The sequence below is a fragment of the Ambystoma mexicanum genome, chromosome 14 (assembly GCF_040938575.1).
Source record: "Ambystoma mexicanum isolate Mex_15411 chromosome 14, UKY_AmexF1_1, whole genome shotgun sequence".
Classification (NCBI taxonomy): Eukaryota; Metazoa; Chordata; class Amphibia; order Caudata; family Ambystomatidae; genus Ambystoma; species Ambystoma mexicanum.
The window spans coordinates 527,158,043-527,179,802 of record NC_090940.1 but is presented as its reverse complement, the minus strand read 5'-3'; positions in this window follow the sequence as shown (position 1 = coordinate 527,179,802).

Sequence of the window (21,760 nt, the reverse complement as noted above, 5' to 3'; positions counted from 1 at the left end):
CCCTTCCGTTGTGCTCATTCGCAAGGGTTGTGTTTGTTTTATGACATGACCCGAAACCAAACAGGAGCCATCTACTGCATAGACAAGTTCTGGTGACTCCTTAGGGTCTACCGGGATACCATAGGTTGCTGCCAGATGTTCATCCATATAATTACCTGTTGCCCCGGAATCTATCATGACTGGACTAGAAAAAACTTGAGAGTTGGGCAACATAAAAGACATATCTAAGTATATGTGCGCGGCAGCTGTCTGAAGGAATGAGCCATTGGAAGGCTGACCCGTCACATCAGCTCGGTTTAGGGACGGGCCGTGGCATTTCCCGCCCATTTAGCAGGGCGTTTAGGGCAGACACGAATGAAATGTCCCGTCTGTCCACAATACAGACACAGATTGTTTTGCATTCTTCTCTCCCTCTCTGCCTTTGAGAGGGGACCTTTTACTGCCCCAATTTGCATGGGTTCTACCTCTCTGGAGGCTGGAGAGGATCCCAATTCGGGTTTGCCAGGACGTAGATCAAGGTGACGGTGTTCTCCACGCCTTTGTTGTAGCCGAGCATCGACCTGTAACACCAAATCAAGCAATTCAGAAAATACTGAAGGGACAGAAGGGACAACGGATAACGCGTCCTTAAGTTCGTCTGATAATCCCTTATTACTTAAGTTAAAGTAATTCAGTGGGAAGGGCAAAACATTTCGTTTTTTCACAGATTAATCTCAAAATGCATTTAAGAATCAGGTTTCAACATACATGTTGGCATTCAAGTGCTGTTTCACACAGCTGTTTGTGGTGCATGATGTCACAGTCCACAACCCATTGTCCACAGTCCTTTAGACAAGAAAGGCAAACATATCAACAAGGTCATAACAAACGTCAACTGAATCATTTGAATGTGCAGCATCAAATGTTTGACAATATGCCAAGACCGCACCGTGACAGTTCTGGAAAAGTTATTACTTTGTTGGACACTTCTCGCAGGTTGCAGAACAAATGTCCTCACGCTTCATGCACGTTAGTAGCATTGAGTGCGGTACAGGACAGGTTCGAAGTTCACACTGCACCTCGCAGCGACCCGCTTTCTCTGAGAATGCGTCTGCTTGAATGATCAGTGCCACCCGGAAATTGCACATGTCTACCCCCCAATCATGGCACGCTACTTTCTTGGTTATTTGCCTAGGCAAAATACAAACAGAAAGGTAAGATTTCATCAAAAGGTACACTATCAGTGTTATCCACATTAGGATGTCATCAAAACTTCAATATCAGCGTTGTCCACCCCTTTCCTTAACACCACCCCCGCCTTCAGAAGTCTCTTAAGGTAACTACACACTTTATCATATCATTGCTACCGCAATTATTTGTCACCCTTCTGCATGTTACTGGGGGCTTATTTGCACTCAACCATACGGGGTGTAACTGCCTAGTCACAAACTCATTTGTGTAATGCGATCATAGTTGTTCAATGGTACCTCAGACTGATCTGTGATTTTACAATAGCCATATAATAAGTACCCAGGTTGCACTTCTCAATGGATCAATGCTTTTCTTCGTCACCAAAGCGATCACGAATACCAGGCGCCAACTTGCTGCCAGTGTTTCATGATCTTGATTTAGGTTGCCCTGCTGCCTTCACTCCATTTTTCAAAGGTAAAGTCTTTCAGTCCAATACCGCCTGCAGTTGCACAAGCAGCTTTTTTTTATCTTTTCTCCAGTTCTCCATACAGGCAGTGTCTTTAAAGCCTCTGGTTTTCCACTTATTAGTTTCCCAAAGGGTGTCTGCTGATTTCTTGGGCCACCCCTTTGAGAGCGATAGTCTGAGTCAGTTCCTTTAGTTGCTTCAACAAATCATTCATTCTTGCACTAAGCCGTGAGGCTTCTGGATCATGGCTAATGTGCAGTGTTCATGTTATACTCCAAAGCCCCGCTCTGCATGTTGTCTCTTGTAAAACGGCTACCTTTGTCAGTTTTTTTTGCTTCCATCTGGAACGCCATAATGTCTTTGTCAGTTACTCCAGCCCTGGCAATGTAGCTTGCATTTTGATGGCTGTGTATTTTCACTTCTTAAAGCGCCTAGAGGTTTCTTCTCCAGTGTACTGCGCTTTACTTCACTTCACGTCACATGGAGCACTGGGATGCAGCTTGCACGGCAATGTCTCTTGAAATGGATAGCTGTCTTTTCGTAGCCCATTCACTGATGCACAGTTTCCCCAAATGGTCAGATGTGCGATGCGCCCAGCCTGCCATCTGCATGCAGCATTTCTTTTCCTTACAGCGTGGATACTGGACAAATGCTTTACTTCTGATCAGCTCTGTTATTGCATGCCAGTGTCAGAAAGCATGCGTACATCAGCATGTGTAAGGTAGATTGCGCTCTTTTTCATCCCCTCACTCACAGCAATTATTGCCTTCAATCCAGTTTCAGCATTCTGGCTTCGCAGCCCCACCTCTGTCTTTGCTCAAACTGATGGTGTCTCTCACAGGGGATGGAATGCATCTTTCCTGTGCACATGGCAGCGCCATACGCACGCAGCAAGCTTGTCTCTTTGCTCTTAGGCCTATAACTCTTAAGCTGGGGCGGCTTCAATGGAAGGCACTCGTTTCCGACAGTTCATCTAGATTAACTGTTTTCTGCGCTGCTCCAGCAACTCATAAAAAGCTTCCATATCTGCCAGCTTCTGTAAACACCATTTTACTGAACAGGAGCGCGGCATTCTGCTTTTCTCATTTCTTCCACTAATTGCCATTTCATGCAGCCAGCCCATGACAGGAATTTCTGTGCAAGTTATCTTCAAGGCACAAGCTCTGCACAGCAAGACTCTTATTTTCAAAAGAGGCACTTTTTCTTGTCATCAGATTCAACTCCATGTAATTCTGCAAATCTGCAAAGTGTCTTTTAGCCTGTTTAAAAGCAGGCTACTGATCAATGTCCCATGTAAAATCATGTTTCTTTCTGGTGACTTTGTAGTTTGGCTTCACAAACTCACTCCAATGCAATGTGCGATCTTTAAAAAGAACCCTCAACCCACTGAATCTTTGTGCTGTCTTATCACACACAAATTTTTCATTCTGTTGTAACATTGGCAGAATGTAACCACTTATTTCAGTGCATTTAAAACATGTCATGTGTAGTGCAGCTCCCTGCAAGAGCAACCCACACTCTATATTGCTTGTGGGCTGTTAATGTGTCAACAACATTATCACTATATATCACAATTAACTTGTCCTTGTCTTGTATAAAACATACATCCCTTAATAGCAACAGTACTTTTGCCATTGGCAACAATCCCATGGCATAGTGTGGGAAGTCAAAATACTCTAGGGGCAATTTAGAAAATATACATTGTCTTTTCCCCCCAAACCATTGCAAACTGGTTCTGCAATTTCAAATCAATACACAAAAATCGAAAATTCAAATGCCATTCACTCACTTTTTTTTTTTATCAAGTGAGTCTCTCACCCCTTGCAAACATGGCACAGCTAAAATACAATACAGGCAATTTTAGTATGTTCCTTTAAACAGAATGCCCCACCAGCACATGGAATTTACAGTTGCCAAAAACAAACCCTTTAGGCTTTCAACACTGATGTTACTCTTTCTCCTAAACACGGCTCATTCCCACATTATCTTCAGGAATGTAAACACTTCAAAAGCGTACATTATAAGAAAGGCGCACCTTCGCCTCCTTATATTACAGCCCCCCCACTCGCTAGCACACTGGGGCTGAGTCACAATGTTTAAACACTAGTCACAATTTGCGTGTCAAATACTTGCAACTTTTTCTTTTCTCTGCCCTCATGCCAAAATAGAGCAAGCTTTCACTTTGCAATCCAAATTACAACTTTGTCAAGGGAAACCGCATGAAAAAATTCTTTCCTAATTGAACATAAATCTTTCTTCACCATTCATCGGAGCACTTGAACATAGTCATTTTTCCGCTTTGCTCACTGCTTTTCGGCTCCCTGGTTTCATTCCCAAGCAGTAAGTCAGCCACGACTGATTTACTGAAGGGGAAAGATCTCAACCACACATGCTATCGGGCGCGGCAGGCCGACACAAAAGTGCTGTCTATTGGCTGTCTCAGAGCTGCAGTGAGACAACCAAGGAAAGGCGACAGCCTGCGCTTTATTCTCTCACACAATTGTCATTTCACAGCAAGGGAAAAGGGAAAAAAACAGCTTAACACAGTTCAACACTCACTACCCAATTACTCTCGCTTGCAAGATAACCGAAGCCTGTCTGCGTTCAAACAGATTATTTGGAACACTTCATCACAAATAACCCTACTCAGAGCGCCATAATGTATTGCTCTCCTCTGAAAAGTGCACGGAACTACCATAAATCACCAATGCAATTATAGAGTAAATACTTCAACCCAAAAACAGACACACAATAACTCACAGCCACGCACGCTTTAGAAGATAATCAGCTCTTTACGGCTATTTATTCAAAGATTACAAGTACATAGAAATAACTCAGAAAACTCATATGGACATAGATCACAGAAAAAGTAAAGAAGTCAAAGAAAGAATACATCAGCATGAGCGTAATTCTTTTTCCTCATCTCGTCCAGAAGCGGCTGGAAGACCTCGAGGACAGCCAGGACGAGAGTGCCACAGCTCACAGGAAGGCCAGACGGAGCGTCCTTCTCTGGTTGAAGTCTCACCTGACCCCTCCAGGTTTCTGCCTATATAGGCACTCCAAAAAAAAGGAGTTGATTCTCGAACCTTCTGGAATTGCACCCATGCAGTTGAGGAACAGCCGTTGGTTGCCAACTGGGTCAATCGAGAGCTCCCCCCCAAGGAATGCAGGGCCTCCCTGCTCTAAAACTCAGAAAACTAATATGGAAACATGCTCCATGGAGAACAGTAGCAAGTCATAACAACGTTAGCTTTTCCCAGCAGAAATGGCCTTGACTGCATACCAAGTTTGAAAAAAGCATGTTTGACTCAGCACTGTGAATCTAACACTTCAGCAAAATGTGTGCAGCCTTTCACTGCGGAGTGAAGTAAATATCCAACATTGCTCCGAGCACCATTTTGAACTAAGCATAAATTGAGCAGAACAGACGTATCAATACCAATTTTACATTCTATCGCTGCTATGTTGGCGATGTCCGAGGGAGAGTAACCTTCCGTCTCGGTGTTGGTTGTGTGAAGGAAATTGATAAAATAGAGGAATTTTGCACTGAAGGAGAAAACATGGCTGGAGATTGGGACAAATCTGTTGAGATAGGATCTTTAATTAAGTCTGGCAAATGTTTGTCTTGTATATTTTCTCGCACCGCTACGCCTAATAAAGGCAATGTTTCTATTGGGGCAGCGCAAGATGTTCTCTCTTGTAAGATATTGAAATTCTCCCCGGGTAAACCTGCAGTCGATTTAGCAGTTTCATGTATCGCACCTTTCAAGGTAGTATGCACTTGTGCCATAATTCGGTCTTGTGGTGCTATGTAATTGTTTTCTCACTTGTTCTATCTACGGCACAAAACTTTCTTATATCCGAGGTAAGGGATATCGTATGTGATTTTAGAACTGGATTACTACTACGTGTAAGGTTGATAGTTTGTGATTAACTTTTCGGGGTAATCATAAAGTCGAACGCTCTGCTGAAAACTTCTTTCGCAGGAGGCATGTCCGACATAAGTGTGTACAGCCCTGTCGCACACTGATGTTATCAAATTATATGTGACAATTTAAAATGCTGGAAGTTTACTGTGGCGAATTACACCCAGCATATATATAATTAACAACAGAACAAAATATATAAGAAAGCCAACAAACAAACAGAATCAAGTTATGCAATGCAAATATAGTTATACTCGCTCACCCGCTCCCCGCGTCCAGCTGACAGTAGACAGCACTTGGCAAAAAGCTCTTTGCAAAAATGCGCGCACAAATGCACAGCCTGGTGGTTATATGGAATGCTGGTAAAGGGGGAGGAGTTTGAAGCTAAATTATCCCTAAAAGTTAAAGAAAAATAATATAATTAGTACGAGATGTTCAAGCATAGTAAAAGGCTAATTTTAAAGGTGAAGACCTTCCCAAAGTCCATACCAAATTGAAGGTTATTTTCCAAAGTCAAACAGCAGGTTCAGCCAGTAGCCAGCAGCGGACAGCACTTGACAAAAAGCACTTTGCAAAAATGCATGCCAAAGGCTAAATCAGAATGCCCCTCACTGAGATGATCCATTGAAGAACTGTGCTGCTGCCTGGTTGGTTACACATGTCTTCTGACCACAGAGTACATCCATCTGGTTTGGCTGGGCCAAAATACAGACAGTAATGCTTGGGTCTTGCATTGTTTCTTTTGCCTTACACATTCTCAGATGTTCATAGGAATGGGTCTCTATGGGTGAATGTGAATTTCACATCTTCTTCATTTCTGCATTTTATGGCAAATTCAGGGTGATACAAGTCTGATGTGGTGTCTCATTTTTGGGCATCCATTCTGTCTCCTGAACTGCAGATGGTGTCAAGGTCAGCCACAATGTCACTGCAGTGTGCATCCTGGGTGGTGGTGTGCAAGCAGGTGTTATCATGAATTTGCAGTCTTCCTTGATGGCAGATACTCCACAATGCTCTGCTGTGATTGGTCTTTAGGAGACATTTCCAATGGAGCCACCTTTCAGAACACACCAGTGTCCAGCTTGAGGTCAGAATGACCAACTTCCAGGGATCCACAGAGCATGGCAGCACCAAATGGATGCATCCTCAGATCTGAGACATAGGGCCGCATAATGGAAACCAGGTCATCAAAAGCTTAGGAAACCAGGTCATCATAAGCTGGGTCCAGGTGTCAACATTGAGTTGTCAGGCTTCATTCCTCCTGCCTGATAGCTAAGAAAACCTCAAAAAGCAAACTCAGCTCAGGGTCGTCATAGAGGTAACATCAGTACTGAGTTTGAGAAGATGTAAGTTTTGTGATGCAGTCACCACAGGATTCTTGTTTTCAAGACTGATATGGAAGGGGAAATTGGTGTTCCAGATGCAAATGCCAGGGTGAAACAGGCAGTATTGTTTCCACTGGTATAGTCACAGATGAAGAATTCTACACAGTGTGGCGGGTCAGAAGGAGAACAAGGACTCTGATTTTACATCTGACTGATGATATTTATTAAATGAAAAATCAAAACCCCTGTCTTTCACCACACTAAGGGTTTTCCCTACCTAACAAAACTGTCCAAATTAACTTATCCTAACCCCCCTACTATCAGAACAAGAAAAGCACTGCAGAAAGACTCCCTTCTCCTGTGAGCTGGTTCTTTGTCGACTTCAGTTCAATAAGATATCCTTAGGTAGGTGTTGGTAACTACTTTTAATAAGTCATACAGTTCTGATACTAGGTTCTTCAAGGTTTCATCTCTCTTTCGTTCTTGTTCTCTTCTTGCCTTGTTCTAGTTGTGTTTGTCCCTTTCTTTCAAGGGATGAGATTATTCTTTTCTCTTCATTCAGATTTAAGGTTCTTCCCTTATTCAATGTCCCCTCTTAATCTTGACTGGGACGAGTGTGAGCATTCCAGTATTGATTCTGATTCTGTTGCCCTTCATTCACTCTTAATATTAAATCTCGACTGGGACCAGTATGAGCATTCCAGGAATAATCTTCAACCCACCACCCGAGTCGCCCACTTTCCCTGTTAGCTGGATTGTTCAGGGATAACGTCACCAGGATTCCTTGCCGGTTGGCAAAGAATAGCTTATTCTTTCACTTATCAGGTTGGCTTTAATAGCTTATTTGGTCTCACATATAAATTACCCATTTTTTCTTTGTTTGGCCCGGTTTCGAGTTACATCAAAGGAAGTGGTATTGGCATGGTTCATGGACCCACTAGTCCCCCATGACGTACTTACGGTCACTCCACCACTTATCTCTCGCTCAGGATCAGAACGCCTTGTGTCTACTTCGATTTCTCAAGTCTCCTCCTTTCCAACGCTGCATGTAGGAAGTTGCACTTGGGCTTCTCTTTGGCATCAGACGCCGCACATCCAGGTTTTCTTTCAGCGTACCTCTGAGAGCAGATTCAAAATTCACAGGGTCTCTCTCTCGTGATGTCTCTGCCTCTAACACTGTGGGACTTACCCGGCACAATGTCACAGTCCTTCCTCTTTGTTTGGTTTATGCTCTGTATTCTTCCAGAGTTTTCTTCGTCTCAGTACAATATAGGTTTTCCTTCATATGCACAATTAGAGTGTTTTGGTGACAATAACATTTTGGTTTGTTCTTCATATCTTTCTTCAATGGATGTTGTTGAAGGTAGGTTGGTGGTATGTTGCTTAGGGAGTTCCACATAAGAACGGGAGTCCTTGAACCCAGAGAGGGAGTCTCTCCCAGTGAGGTCCCGGTTGCCTGTACCCCTAGAAAGGGTATTGTGGAGCGGGCTCACCTCCCTACCCTCACAGAGAAAGGCTCCCCCTGGGGAGAAGTGACAGATTCCCGCGATTCATCACAATGCCATACGCATCTCCATACAATTCCAAAATGGCCACCAAGGTTGTATCTCCTGGCAACCTTAATTAAATGGAATTAGGAAAGTAAAGTCAGCTAAAAGGCTCAGAGGAAAGACTGAATTAATCACAGTTGGCACACTAGGGTTGAAAAAACAGCCTTTGACAAAATAAGATTTGGGATGCTGGTAAAAAAAAAGGTGAGGTTGAATGGAAACAATACATTCATTTGTTGTAGCGTGAAAGTCGTGGAAACGCTGGACCCCTTTTTGAGTGCCCAAGCACATCCATCCATCCTGATAGAGAATCCTCAGGACCTGACTCAAAGAAAATATCCTGAGTTTAGGCTTTAATGAAGCAGATGTGCTCACTGTGCCCAGCTGCTCTATTGCAGTCTTCTTGCACATTGTACTCATAAGCCTGTATTGAAAGGTTTACAAACCAAGGCAAGATATTTAAGCCTGGAACATGTGATTTCATACCTACTGGAGTTGTCACTGTGTCTGCCACAGAGACACAAGCAAATGGGAATTATTTTCTGTGCAGGTGGTCATGTTTTATTTTCAAAATAAGACATGCACAATGTGTGTGGTGCACTGAATACAGGCTTTGAAAAGCAGTGGCTATATCTCACAAGGAAATCATGTTGTGGCATGTACTGTGTGTTTATTTCTAAATTTCTTTGCAGCTCTGTCAACAAAACACATAACGTGTCTTTTTCTATTTTGTAATCAAAAAAAAAAGAGTCAATGTTAGTTCTGTACAAATGTGCAAAGTGTAATTTTCATGGCCTGCTTCTTGCTATACTTTGTTTGCATTAATAATACATATGCAGGAGATTCCTGTGGCATAATTCAATGTGCAGGGTGGCATTGTGGAAGCTCCAGAATCCATATGAGTAGGGGGGATAAAATTGCCCAATTTTGAGGTATACTTTCTCACGGGCAATTTGCAATTGGTAACTAGATGGCTGTCGGATGAATAAACGCCTGAATCACCGCTATTACGAGTAGTGGGTACTCCGTTCTTCCTGAACTAAGTAATATGGCTAACTGGCCCTCACACAATTCGCTCGCCCTTGCTGCTGTGACTGGGGTGTGTAATGTGGCGTAGGGCTGGCCAACTGATGGAGTGCACAAGACTGTATTCCCCGCAGATCCTGCTTGTTGCGTTTGAGGGTGGCGACGGTGGAAGATGTAATGGAGGAGATTTGCCTAGGAATTTTGGAAAACTGTCAGAAGCCAGAGGTGTACACCGGGGGCAGCACCTCACATATTCCCACCTTCAGAAATAACTTAGATGCAGATGGCCGGAGACTGAAATGCCCCTACAAATAGACGAGACGATAGACACATTCTATGATGTGTCGGAAGGGGGACATGAAGTCTCGCGGATATATGAGTTACTGATGTCCAAAATGGGAAGAGTTAGGGCAGATAAAGCTGAACTGGGAGGCAGACTTACATGAACCCATGTTAGAAGCAATGTGGATTAAAGCGATGGCGTACCAAAAAAAGGTGTCTAGAAATTCACGACTTCAACACATTCAGTTATACGTGACCCACAAGGCATATCTAACCCCGAATAGAATAGCAAAGTTCAGCCTTTGGGCAACAAATCATGCCCAAAGTGCGGGAAGATTAATGCAGATCTGGTCCATATGTTCTGGGCCTGCAGAGATATTGGCAGATTTTTTGGAAGAAGTAGCCCAAGCATTAGCGAAGGCGGATATCAGCCTGGATATCAGATCCCCGATAGCTTGTCTGCTAGCAGGCTTTGCAAGGCCCAAAAGGGCTAGACATGTGAGTAAGCTGAAGGATCTGGCATATATACTGGCGAAATGAAGGATAGCGATGGGATGGAAAGCACCGACTAGGCCTGATTTAAACAAAGCCAAAACAGATGTGCCTCGTGTGGGGTACTAGCCCACTTCCACACAAATAGGTATCCTAGGACACTTAAAGCAAGCACTACAGAAACTACGTCTCTGCCCGTATATCCCCTGCGCTTAACATGGTGACTGGTTAACATATCCCCAGTGGGGTTTTCACCCTGGCCGTTTTCGCTGCTTTAACAAAAGAATAATATATGTTGCGTGTTTGTGGTAGGGGATGGGGGTGGTGCTGGGAGGCAGAGTGGGGTGGGGGCGGGGGAGGTTTGGGCTGTATTACAGGGAGTACCGCCCCATTTAAAAAATAAAATGTGGCGGAAACGGGCTGCGGTGAAAACACCATTAGGAAAATGTCAACTATGAAAACAGCGCAATGAAAACATGGGAAACCACCCCGAGTGTCCAGCTCCATATAGAACTGCGGATTAGGCCATTATTTTATCAACCTCTTGCGAAGGCTTTGGGGTCCTGCCACCAAATGTATGAGCAAATGCACATGTGGACCCAGACCCCATCTCAAGCTGCATGCACTGCATCACGCATGCTGAAACAAGGCCAGCTATTCGCAATTCAGCCAGACCATTAAAAAATAAATAAACACACGTGCCATATTTCCCTCCAGATGAAGCCAATACCTTGCCTTGGACACCTAGGCGGATGGCATGCCATTGCTGATGTTTACCTGCAGGTTTCTGAACTGTTCAAGAATAGGAAGTTGCCTCCTTAGTGACACCAGTGATCTCGCGAGAACGCCCACATCTTTCGCATATAGCAGGGCACTCCTTTCCTTACCATGGATTTCTGCGGCAGTGCAATCCAGGTCTTGGCTCTGCAGAGCTGGGCAGTTAATACACAGCAACACCAAAAGAGGACGAGCACGCCGCCCTGTCTTCCGCCAGAGTCCACTGGAAAGGGTCAGGGCATTGCCCATCCTGCCCATAGCTAACCTTGCATGTATCCTCCTAACACCGAACGACCCTCACAAGTGACACACGAGCTGCAAGAGACTGTAACACATTCCATAATCTGCTTCTGTGCACCCTATTGAGAGCTGTTCTGAAATCAGTACACAATAATATATAGAGGTGCTTTCTTTATAACTGCAGATGTAGGGATAAGAGCCCGTTATAAAACGGCGTATGCTAATGTCCCTCTATTCCTCCTGAAGTCAAGCTGCATATCTGGAAGAAAGCTCATCCTGCCATCCACCTGTGCACCCGTGCCAACAGACCCTTACCGCACATTTCAGCCGAACAGGAAACGCATCACCCATTTTATACATTTCTGCTGTGCACCAACTTGAGGGCAAAGTATGGTCTCAGGAGGATAGCTCAGGGGCAACGTGCGCGCTTTAGAAGCAAGACGACGCAGAGCAACACAGGTTCCATGCCCGGGTCCGCGCTTAGAAACCTCTGGGTATAAATGGTGTTATAAATAACCAATTACAATGCGATTAAATAATATTCTTAACAAGGGATCCACATTTGCGGCTCGCTTCTAAATAGGTCCACAGATATCTTCTCCAGACCTGGGCATTACCAGCCTTTTGGGTCACCTTAGATTTACAAAATGACCACCTTCAACCATTACTACCTTGCTCAGCTATTGGGCATAGTGGGGGTTATATGCTATGAAAGGTTAGTCTTTCTGAACATATATTGCTAAACTGGGGAGCCCATGAATTTGCTGGAATAGATATACCAATTTCTGACTAGCCACTATTCTGCCATTCGCTACTAGACTCCAAAGCTTGTCCATAACAGCTGCCCAAGTCTGTTGTTGGGCCACTAACTTCTTCCAGGGAACAATCTACTTATAATCACTTCGGAGTTCGGATACCACCTCCTTATTCATACCCATGTCCTTTCTTAATTCAGTGGCTAGGAAACTTTAGGCAATCTTACATTCTTTTCTCAAACTATGGTTTGTTTTCAGGGTCTCAGACTCTCTCAACATCAACACTATTTCCTTGAAAGCAGAAGTAAAATTCTTTAAAACTGTCAAGACATCGGTGCAAAGTAGAGGGAGAAACAATCCTATCAATTCTATGTCTGCTGTAAGTCTGAATTAGGTCAATACTGCCTACTTGGCCCCAATGATATTCCCTCCAATGTTATACTCAAGATTACTGGGTCATGATCGCACTTTCATCTTTGTATCACCTTCAGTCCTGCAGCCAGATGCTAACTACTTAAGTCTGGGAGAATATGATGCAGATGAAACTTTTAGATATGTAGGCCTTTCTGGGTGATCTCCAAGATGCCTTTTGTTATCTGCTGTCAACCCCAGCTCGAAAAATAAATGTGCCAGTTTTACTGCATCTCCAGATAGGTGTTAGCGAGGTGTGACACCTCTATGGACACTCCCCTTCTTCTTTGGCTGCTCTGCTACTTCCTTCCTCCGCCACCTCTTTGGCACCATCCGCTGCTCCTTTGGCCGCTCTGCTGCTCCATCCTCTGCCACCTCTCTGGCACACTTCGCTGCTTCTCTGGCATCTCACCTTCTCCTCCTTCCACCACCTCTCCATGCCCTCCTGCTCAATCGTCTCTGAGACAACCTGGGTACTTCTGGCCAGGCCCTTGCCTGGTTGACCTCCTTTCACTCTGATCAACCCTCCCAGGTCCAACTTGAGTCTTTCCTCTCTTCTATCTCTCTCTCTACTTGTGGTGTTCCCCAGGGGTCTTACCTCTCTCTCTGGCTATTTAACCATTACCTGGCACCTCTGGCCCACCCCATCTCTACCTTCTGCTCTAACCTTCAGTGTTATGCGGATGACACCCAGCTCTCCTTCAGGCTCCCCTCAGCCTCTACTGCTCCTTCTCTCATACCTGACTGTCCACAATTCAGGAATGGTGTGCCGCCAACAATCTCTGCCTTAATGCCAGTAAGACTGAGATCCTCCTTATTGGGACTCCTTCTCCTGCATACCGGTTCTTACTCTGCCCCCCCACACCGGGCCTTCTACCTGCTCCTTCCAGTGAGACTAAGAACCTTGGGGTCATCTTCGACTCCACCCTCTCTATTTCTCCTCACATCTCTGATGTCTCTTAGAACTCTTCTCTGATGTCTCTAAGAACTAACACTATCAGCTGCAACTCCTCTGAGGCTTTCTTCCTTTTCACACTTTCCCCCAGGACCCAGGAAGTACCCAGGTTGTCTCGGAGACGATTGAGCAGGAGGGCATGGTTTATTGTGTCGAAATCAGAGGATAGATCAAGGAGAATATGGACAAAAGGAAGGTTAGAGTCAAGATTGGAGAGCAAGTCTTCATGGGTGTTCAGAAGAGCAGTTTACATGCTTCTGGCTGCTCTGAAGCCAGACAGGTGGTCATGGAGGCAACCAACAGATTCAGTATTTAGATTAAGCTGGGAGATGACCAGATTTTCCCGGAGTTTGCCCAGGAAAGGAGTGATGGAGATTGGGTGATAGTTTGCCAGAGAGGAAGGATTGGCAGAAGGCTTCTTAAGAAGGGTGTGCACAAGGGAGTTCTTAAGGAGGGAGGGGAAGGTTCCAGTGGCAAAAGAATAATTGCAGAAATCGGCCAAGGCTACAGCAAGAGTGTCAAGAGTCCCCCAGGACCTCACTGTCTGCAGAGCGCTGGTCCTCTCTAGGCTGGACTACTGCAACAGCCTCTTTCTAAATCTGCCTGCTTCTACTCTTCGCACTCTACAACTTATCCTGAACAGGGCTGCAAGACTTTTCCTTGGCCTCAAGTCCAGGGATCGTATCTTTCCAGCCCTGGATTCTCTCCCCTTGCTCCCTGTAGCTGTGAGGATCAAGTTCAAGACCCTCTGCATCGTCCACAGGGCTTTCTGGGGACGGGGGCCACACTACATCCAACTTTCTTTTCCTAAGCATCTTCCTTCTCAAGCCATCCGCTTATCCACCTCCAACTCTCTGAGGGTCAGATGCTTCCCAGACAGAGAGTGGGGGGGGGGGGGTAGATATCGGTCTTCGGCTGGGGCCTCCCTCTGAACAGTCTCCCTGCCTCTCTCAAACTTGAGCAGGACCACCTAAGGGTTCATAATCAACTCTTTCCTTTCCACTTCTGTTTTCTCTCTCCCTCTCCCTTGCTGATGTCCCTGTCTGCTGTGGTTTGGTTACTTAACCACCCACTGAACTTACGGGGCAAGGCTCCCGCATTACCGGTTGCCCTTGCACTGCCACCGGGCCTCCCATCCACTTAAGGGACTGCATCTGTAACCCCACAGTCCCCTGACTCTGTGCACTTACGAACCACCTCTCGGCTGCAGGTCCTAGTTACTTTGCACTCTCCCTCCCCCTTGCCCCCTGGCACTTCTCCCCTCCCTCCCCCTGCACTTGCGCAATCTGAATGACACAAGGCCTAGTATGATCATTGTTTTGTCCTTCTTCTGTCCTCCATTGCTTGTCTTGTCGCACCTAGAAACACTTGTGTACAGGCGTGTTATAAATTACTTACCATATCATATCATATCATATGTATATGCTGGCGAACACAGGCCACTGGTACATTCCATGGTTCATCTAATTTGTCTGCAATACCCCAACTAACTCTTACGAGTCGAAAGGGTAATAAGAATATCACTGAATTGATTATCTCGATTTTCGTAAAATGTTGATGTAAGACCTCCGAAGATCTGTTATGTAGCTCACCCCCAGTGGAACTCAAATAGATGCAAAACTAAATCATTTGTTTAGCAGTTAATACCATGAATGTCAGACGGCTCACATTGTGGCAAGATTTCTCAATATGTGGGATTGCAAAACCTAGCCTGATGTGTACCCACACCGGTAAACCTCTGCTTGGTCTCCGCTTTTGTTCATGTTGACAAAAATCTCAACATTTTGAAAGCATGTTTAACCTTTCATAAAATTGCCCATCTTTCTTTGAAGCAGACTAAATGATTAAAAGATACTAGAAGGGATAACCCACCACAGCGTACTGACATTCCAAGGATATCAGTGATAATTTTGAGAAAGAAAAACAAATTGAGAAATTACCTACTTTTTTGGACCGAAAAACGAAAAACACTTTTTGCTTTTGTAACTTATTTTTAAATAATGTGGGGTGAGTTCCCCAGCCCCTTCCTACTCCAACTTATAACCTTGCCCCACCACCCCACCTATTATTTACGATACATATACCAAAATACCTACTATTTTTGGTCAAATAAATCATGTCATTTCTCATTCGTTTTTTTTTAAATTAGGTTATTAGTACGGATTCGATATTCCAATACCCGCTGAATTCCATCAAGCTGTAACTTAGCGGTTGATCAATTAACATATTACAAACACTAAATTTACAGCGGCTTAAGAGCAACCAGGAGAGATGCCTAGGGAAATACATTTCACTTACCAGAAACCTTCTGGTCCTAAAGTACACTGGCTTATTTGAAACCCTACACATAAGGAGGTATTTAGACCAGATCACATATTCACCTTACACATACTCAGGAGTAGCCTTAGAAAACATAGACCATCAAATATTGCTTGATGGCAAAGTAAGATGTCCTAGATCCGTTGCTCGCTATGGGCCCTTTACATCAGAACGATTAGCACTAGTGCACCATGTCAGATTTCACCCCAACCAAAATGGAAATGATTCTTAAAGTAGAGTACATTTTACAGTCACTTTCTGCATCCAGATACCTTTGGGTGAGTTGCACATTACAAATCAATAAACAAACAAACAAACAAATAAACTTACTTCGATACAGTCAGATTCTGTGCCATGGAGAGAGCAGCTCTAGGTGCCGAACCAGCACCAGCTCAAGCGAGGAAAGGGTTCATTCCTTACCCTCAAAGGTCTGATTAGTTCAAGCCCAAAAAAGCAATAGGAGTTGCCACAATGGTACTCCACTATGTTGAGTCAACTTGAGGCAGCTTTCCTTCAAGGGGCTCTAGAACAGAGATATAGATTTGTTTTTGTATTTATTTGAAGAGCAGGCTTGTCAATGCAGCTCAGAACTTACATACACAAAGACCTTTACAGATGATGGAGGCATACCCTGGAAGGGTGCCTGTACAATAGCACAAAGATGAGAACAAGTGGTGAGCCAGTTTATGAGGGTGTGAACAATGATAAATACACTAAAGACAAAACTAAAAAGAAAAAAATACAACATGTGACAAAGGTAACATGAGCATAAGAGCACAAGTGCTGCAATCTCAAGAGGTTCACTGTACAAATACACACAATTACATTATGATGTGGCACTGGATGAAGTGGTTGGGTCAGGTAGGGAGGATGGGTGACCTCCCTGGTTGGTCAGTAGGTAAGGTTTAAGCTAAGCTTTGAATAGACCCGTAATCAGACTGGCTTTAATTGTGATTGGCAACGGGTTTCAATGGAGCAGGACGAGTATGGAGAAAGAGCAGAAGCAAGGGGAAGTACAGGATGCATGTCACAGTGAGGTTTAGTGCTGAAGAGAAAGGGAGGGAATGAGATGGTGAGTAAACTGGGCTACCAGGAGAACAGCTCAGGGGAAACACGTTTGTCTTGGAAGCAGGCAGGATTGAATCCAAGTTGTGTGCTTGGAGTCTGGTCTCCAGTATTAAGCATGTTATAAAATAATAATTATACAGTCATCCTGGTGCTGAGAAGCAAGGCCATGATAGCTTTGATAGTGATCTCTACCCAAATACTCTCCTTCTAGAGCCCTCTGCTCGGCCTACTCCAACTATGTGCGGGTGAGCCGTTTTTCAAAACAGAGATCTGAGGGTAGATCCCTTTCCTCTGCAGTTGCCACCCTGTGGAACGCCTCCCTGCCTCTCTCTGTCTTGAACCAGACCTCCTTAAGTTCCGGAGCCTCGTCAAGACCTTCCTTTTCTCTTCCTCTTTCTCTCTCCCTCTTCCCTGTTAACCTCCTCTCCCCTCACTTCTTTCCCTTATTCTTTCTCTTCCCCAACCTGCTCAGCTCGCTGACTGGTTGCCTGGTGCACCTCCAGGGCCCCACAGGTCCCAGGCTCCCCCGCCAGTCCTGCACTTGCCTCCGGGCCTCTGCACTTTGCTTGTTACTACTGCATTATGCTCCTCGAGAGGGGAAACCACTCTGCACTTAAGCCAGGACCCTGCAAGACTGGGCGCATTTGTCCCCCTCCCTCACACTGCCTTTTCTGAGCACTTCATGACCTCGAATGTACTGGGCCTAGCATGTCTGTCTGTCCGGTCCTCCCTCTGTTTCCTCTCGCTAGCCAGGACTAGTACTGTAGTTTAGTGTACTGTACGTTCCCCTCCCCCTCCTCTCCTCACTCTTTGTCACGCACCCAACTAGTAGATATGCATCTGGCCTAGCATGCAAGTTATTGTTCTTTGATCATTCTGAAGGTTTAAGGCCTAAGAATGACTGTAATCCCGTGTTCCCTTCCCGCCTTGAAGCGCTTTGAAGCACTTCACCTGTGTATAAGCGCTTTACAAATAAACAATTACAATTTGAGGACTGGACTAGGAGATAAAACTTGAAAAGAGAGCAGTTGTGCACAGAGAGGCAAAAAGAGTGGTGTTGATAGGTAATTGTAATTGTATATTTATAAAGCGCTTATACACAAGTGAGGTGCTTCGAAGCGTAGAAGTGGATGAGGATCTTTGCACATTGTAAAGAGTGCAGGTTGCAAAGTTGAGGACATTGTCTAGAGGGGGGAGGGAGAAGAGAGGAAGGCCAAGGAGTCGGCATGAGCAGTGGTCGAATTTGTTGAGCATGAGGGTTTCATAGAGTGGGGAGTCAGAAACTGATGAATTATCTTCCGAGTGTTGGGAAGGTTAACATGATTAGCAGCAGAGTCAGTGGTAGTGATGAATTGTCCCAGTCAGTCGTCGCTGTCAAGAGAGGGAGCAAGACAGTTGGAGAGAGGAGAGTATGGATAGTGTTGGGAGCTGGCAGAACGATGGCTTCCATTTTCAATTAATTCAGCACGAGGCAGCGGAGAGCTATCCACTGATGAATTGCATGCAAACTTGGTACGAATGGTTTGCTTTGTAACTCACCATATAGGTGCAATTTGCATTGTGGCCGCAGTACCGAATTGCACCTACTTCACTTTGCTTGCACAAATGTATTTCTTTGTGATGCAGGCCCAAAGATTCTACGCGAGCACAAAGGCATTTGGAGTTTTAGCTTTTGCAAACTGCCACTGGATCAGAAAAAAGTTAGAAGGAAAGAACTGCATTTGCAGATGCTATATCACTGCATGGGCACAGACTGTGCCAACTGGCAGTGAGAATGAGGGGCACACCTACAAGGGCAGGTAAAGCAGTGCTAAAGTAGAAGGTAGCGTGCTTCTTTTCTCCCAAGCCATAAGTCCCTCCTGTTCCCCGAGTCACTTTGGCAAGTCTCCAGGAACAGCTTGCCCTTCTTTAAACGTTCTTCCCAGAAAGTGTTTCACTTCCAGGAATGTTTGTGTTCACTTTCCAGGTGATGACAAACAGTCGAACAAACTACCGAGAACACTGAGATCTGAAAGCTCCTACTGGGCATTCTGCAAACACTTCAAAACTAGCCAGTTTACCCAGGAACTTGACAAATAATTCCCCCCCTCCCTGATCCTACTAAGCAAATAGAACAAGTGTCATAGCCTGATCTGCCTCTCTCACCTTTATCTCTATCACTGTCGGCAACTATGTAACCCCTGCCACATGAAAACTTGTAATTACCTTGTGCTTTTCTGCAAGAGAACAACAAAATGTAAGACAACAACACTATATTGCCGGTCACCAGGAAATAATGTAATTACTATATGTACTGCATAGTATAGTATGGCACTGTAACACCATAACTGTGACAACCTGCACTTTGTAACCACTGCAACTCGCTCTACGGGTTATAGGTCAAGAAATGCGCCTAGATGTCCTCGGGCTGTGAGCGCTATATAAATAACAAAATAAATAAATAAATGGTGTAAGGTGCCCTTCCCGTGTGCATGCTCCCTGCCAGGGTCTTGCACCTCGGGTGCAGCATGCTATTGTGCCTGCAATTAGCGACAGGCACACATTGCTCCGTTTTGAGTTGATACTCCAGGAATCACCCTGCCCATGGAGTTTGCAAGAGGGCATGGTTGCAAACTTTAACAGCACAGTTTACAAGTGGACCCCACAAACCTTTGCGGAGCGAGTCCCGCTCGTCTCTCATCATGCATTTTAACTTCATCAAAACCTTGGTTCTTTTTCCACAGCGTTCATGATAGAGTTGTGGTGACTGAAACCGTGCAAACTGTGGGCATCTTCTCTTTGATTGGCAGATGGACCAATAAACGAATCTCCAACTAGAATTAGTGGGAGGAAGGCAATACTGACCCATAGGCCTCTCATGAGAAACGGAAAGGATTGGCTATTTGCAATATTAAATATTATTTTCAACATTCTGCAACAGGGGGGGGGGTACACTCAAACTGTGTTTAAACAAGTCTTCAAAGGACCTCTCTTGTTACAGTATGATTGCCAATCGACTCATCCTTTCAAGGTTCTGTGAGATAATAACAACCATGTGATGATGTTTAGAAAGCGCTAAATGCTAGATTTGGTCCAAATTTCAGTGCACTTGGTAACAGGTGTTACAGTTAGTTGCCTGTGTTATTACTCACAACTGCAGTACTCAACAGAGGCACGCACACTACGTGTGGAGCTATCGATCCGTCCATATAGTTGTAGTGCAGACAGTTGAATGGTTACAAAATATTGGGCACTTGTGCATAGAGGAACACCCCAGCTGTTATTTATATGGTAAACTCTAAAGCAGTGATTCGCAAAGCATTGTTCAAGCATTGGTAGGACATATGAATGGTAAACATTGTTACTCTCACGCACATAGGTAGGCATCAATTCATATCGAGAGCGACTAACTTAAGCATGAATTAAATACTAGCAAAGTTGGACCAGCAACAGTTCCAATGGGTGCTGTTACGGAGTGAGACGCATGTTTGTACGCATGCGCGAGCCTCGTTCTGGCTCGCGCATGCACGATAAATAAGTGGAACCCGTGTGCGTCATTTCGCTGCTGGGACCCTGAAGCACACAGACGTGTCAGCGTATTCTTCCTACAGGTGCGTGTGTGTGTGTGAACGGGAGGCCTAAGGCCATTATACCAACATTGGCGACGAGGAAGACATCAGAGCGGGGGAGGTGGATTCTTGGGAAGGAGTCCCTAATTACTGAAGGATCTATCTGACGCCCACACGGTGCTGATCCCTACACGGCTCCCGCAGCTGCCATTTTGGACATTGCTACGACGGTTGCGGCCCTTATGGGTGCTCGTGCGCCTTTCGTAGGCATTTATTGATAATTTTTGGAACATCCACAGCTGTCCCAGCATGGATGGCTGTGGCTAAAAATAAAAACACACTGAACACTTTCCAGGACACTGGTCAAGCCGTTATCTGTTTTTGGGCCCAGCAGTGAGCCAATTTTTTGAGTGGGTGTTCCCAAGAGCTGTCGGAGCCAACTGGACAGTATACCTACAGCTTGAGTGTGCAGCTGTGCCAAGAGAGTGACAGACTTGCAGCCTCATACTCCAAGGTGACGTCTGACATCATGGGCAAATAGGAGGATGCCGCTGTCGACCCAGCGCCATTGCCACGCAGGCAGCAAGGAACATTAGCGCCCATGCCTGAATTTGAACTATCTGGACCCCCGTCCAAGCTGGGCTGCAAATGGTTATTATGGGTAAAGATGTTGGAAAGGTTTTTTAGGGCCACTGGTGAAACAGAGGATGATGCCAAAGTGGCAACCATGCTATATTCAGCAGGATCGGAGGTGCATCGCATCATTGAACTCACAGGCAACGACATATGCAGCAGTCAAGAATGCCCTACAGGACAATTATCTACCCCTAGCAAATATGGATTACTACAGGTTTGTCATGTGTGCGGAGAAACAATCTGGCAAAGAGACATTGGACCAGTTCTGTGGTAGATTAAGACAGTTGGCTAGCGCATGCAGGTGGGAGAATGAAGAGGGCATGGTACACAACCAATTTATTCAAGGATGCAGCTCAGGGAAGCTGAGAAGACAGGTACTTCGCAAGCCCGGCCTGGCGCTGGCTCAAATTTTAGACATGGGACGAGCATATGAACTGGCAGAAAGTAGAGGGGCCCGCATGGATGCAGCGGTCTGCCTGGGAAAAGTGAAGAAGCCTTTGCCATAGGACGCTCAGCTACCCAAAAACAGCGATGGACTCCCAAAAAGCCTGAAGGGTTTCAGAGATCTGATCACCCACATCCCTGTCAATACTGTGGCTATGATCTTCCACATGCGGGTGAGTGTCTAGCAAAGGCGAGAGTATGTGGTCGATGCAGGGTGTCAGGACACTACGCAAGAGTATGCAGGGCAGCGGTACCAGTGGCTGCATCCAGGGGCCTGGCAAGGGTCGGCGGTGGCGCCCCGAGAAAGTCAAAGAATGTTGCTGCTGTAGAACAAGACTTAAAAGAATGGACATCGCAGAAGAGGAGGAGG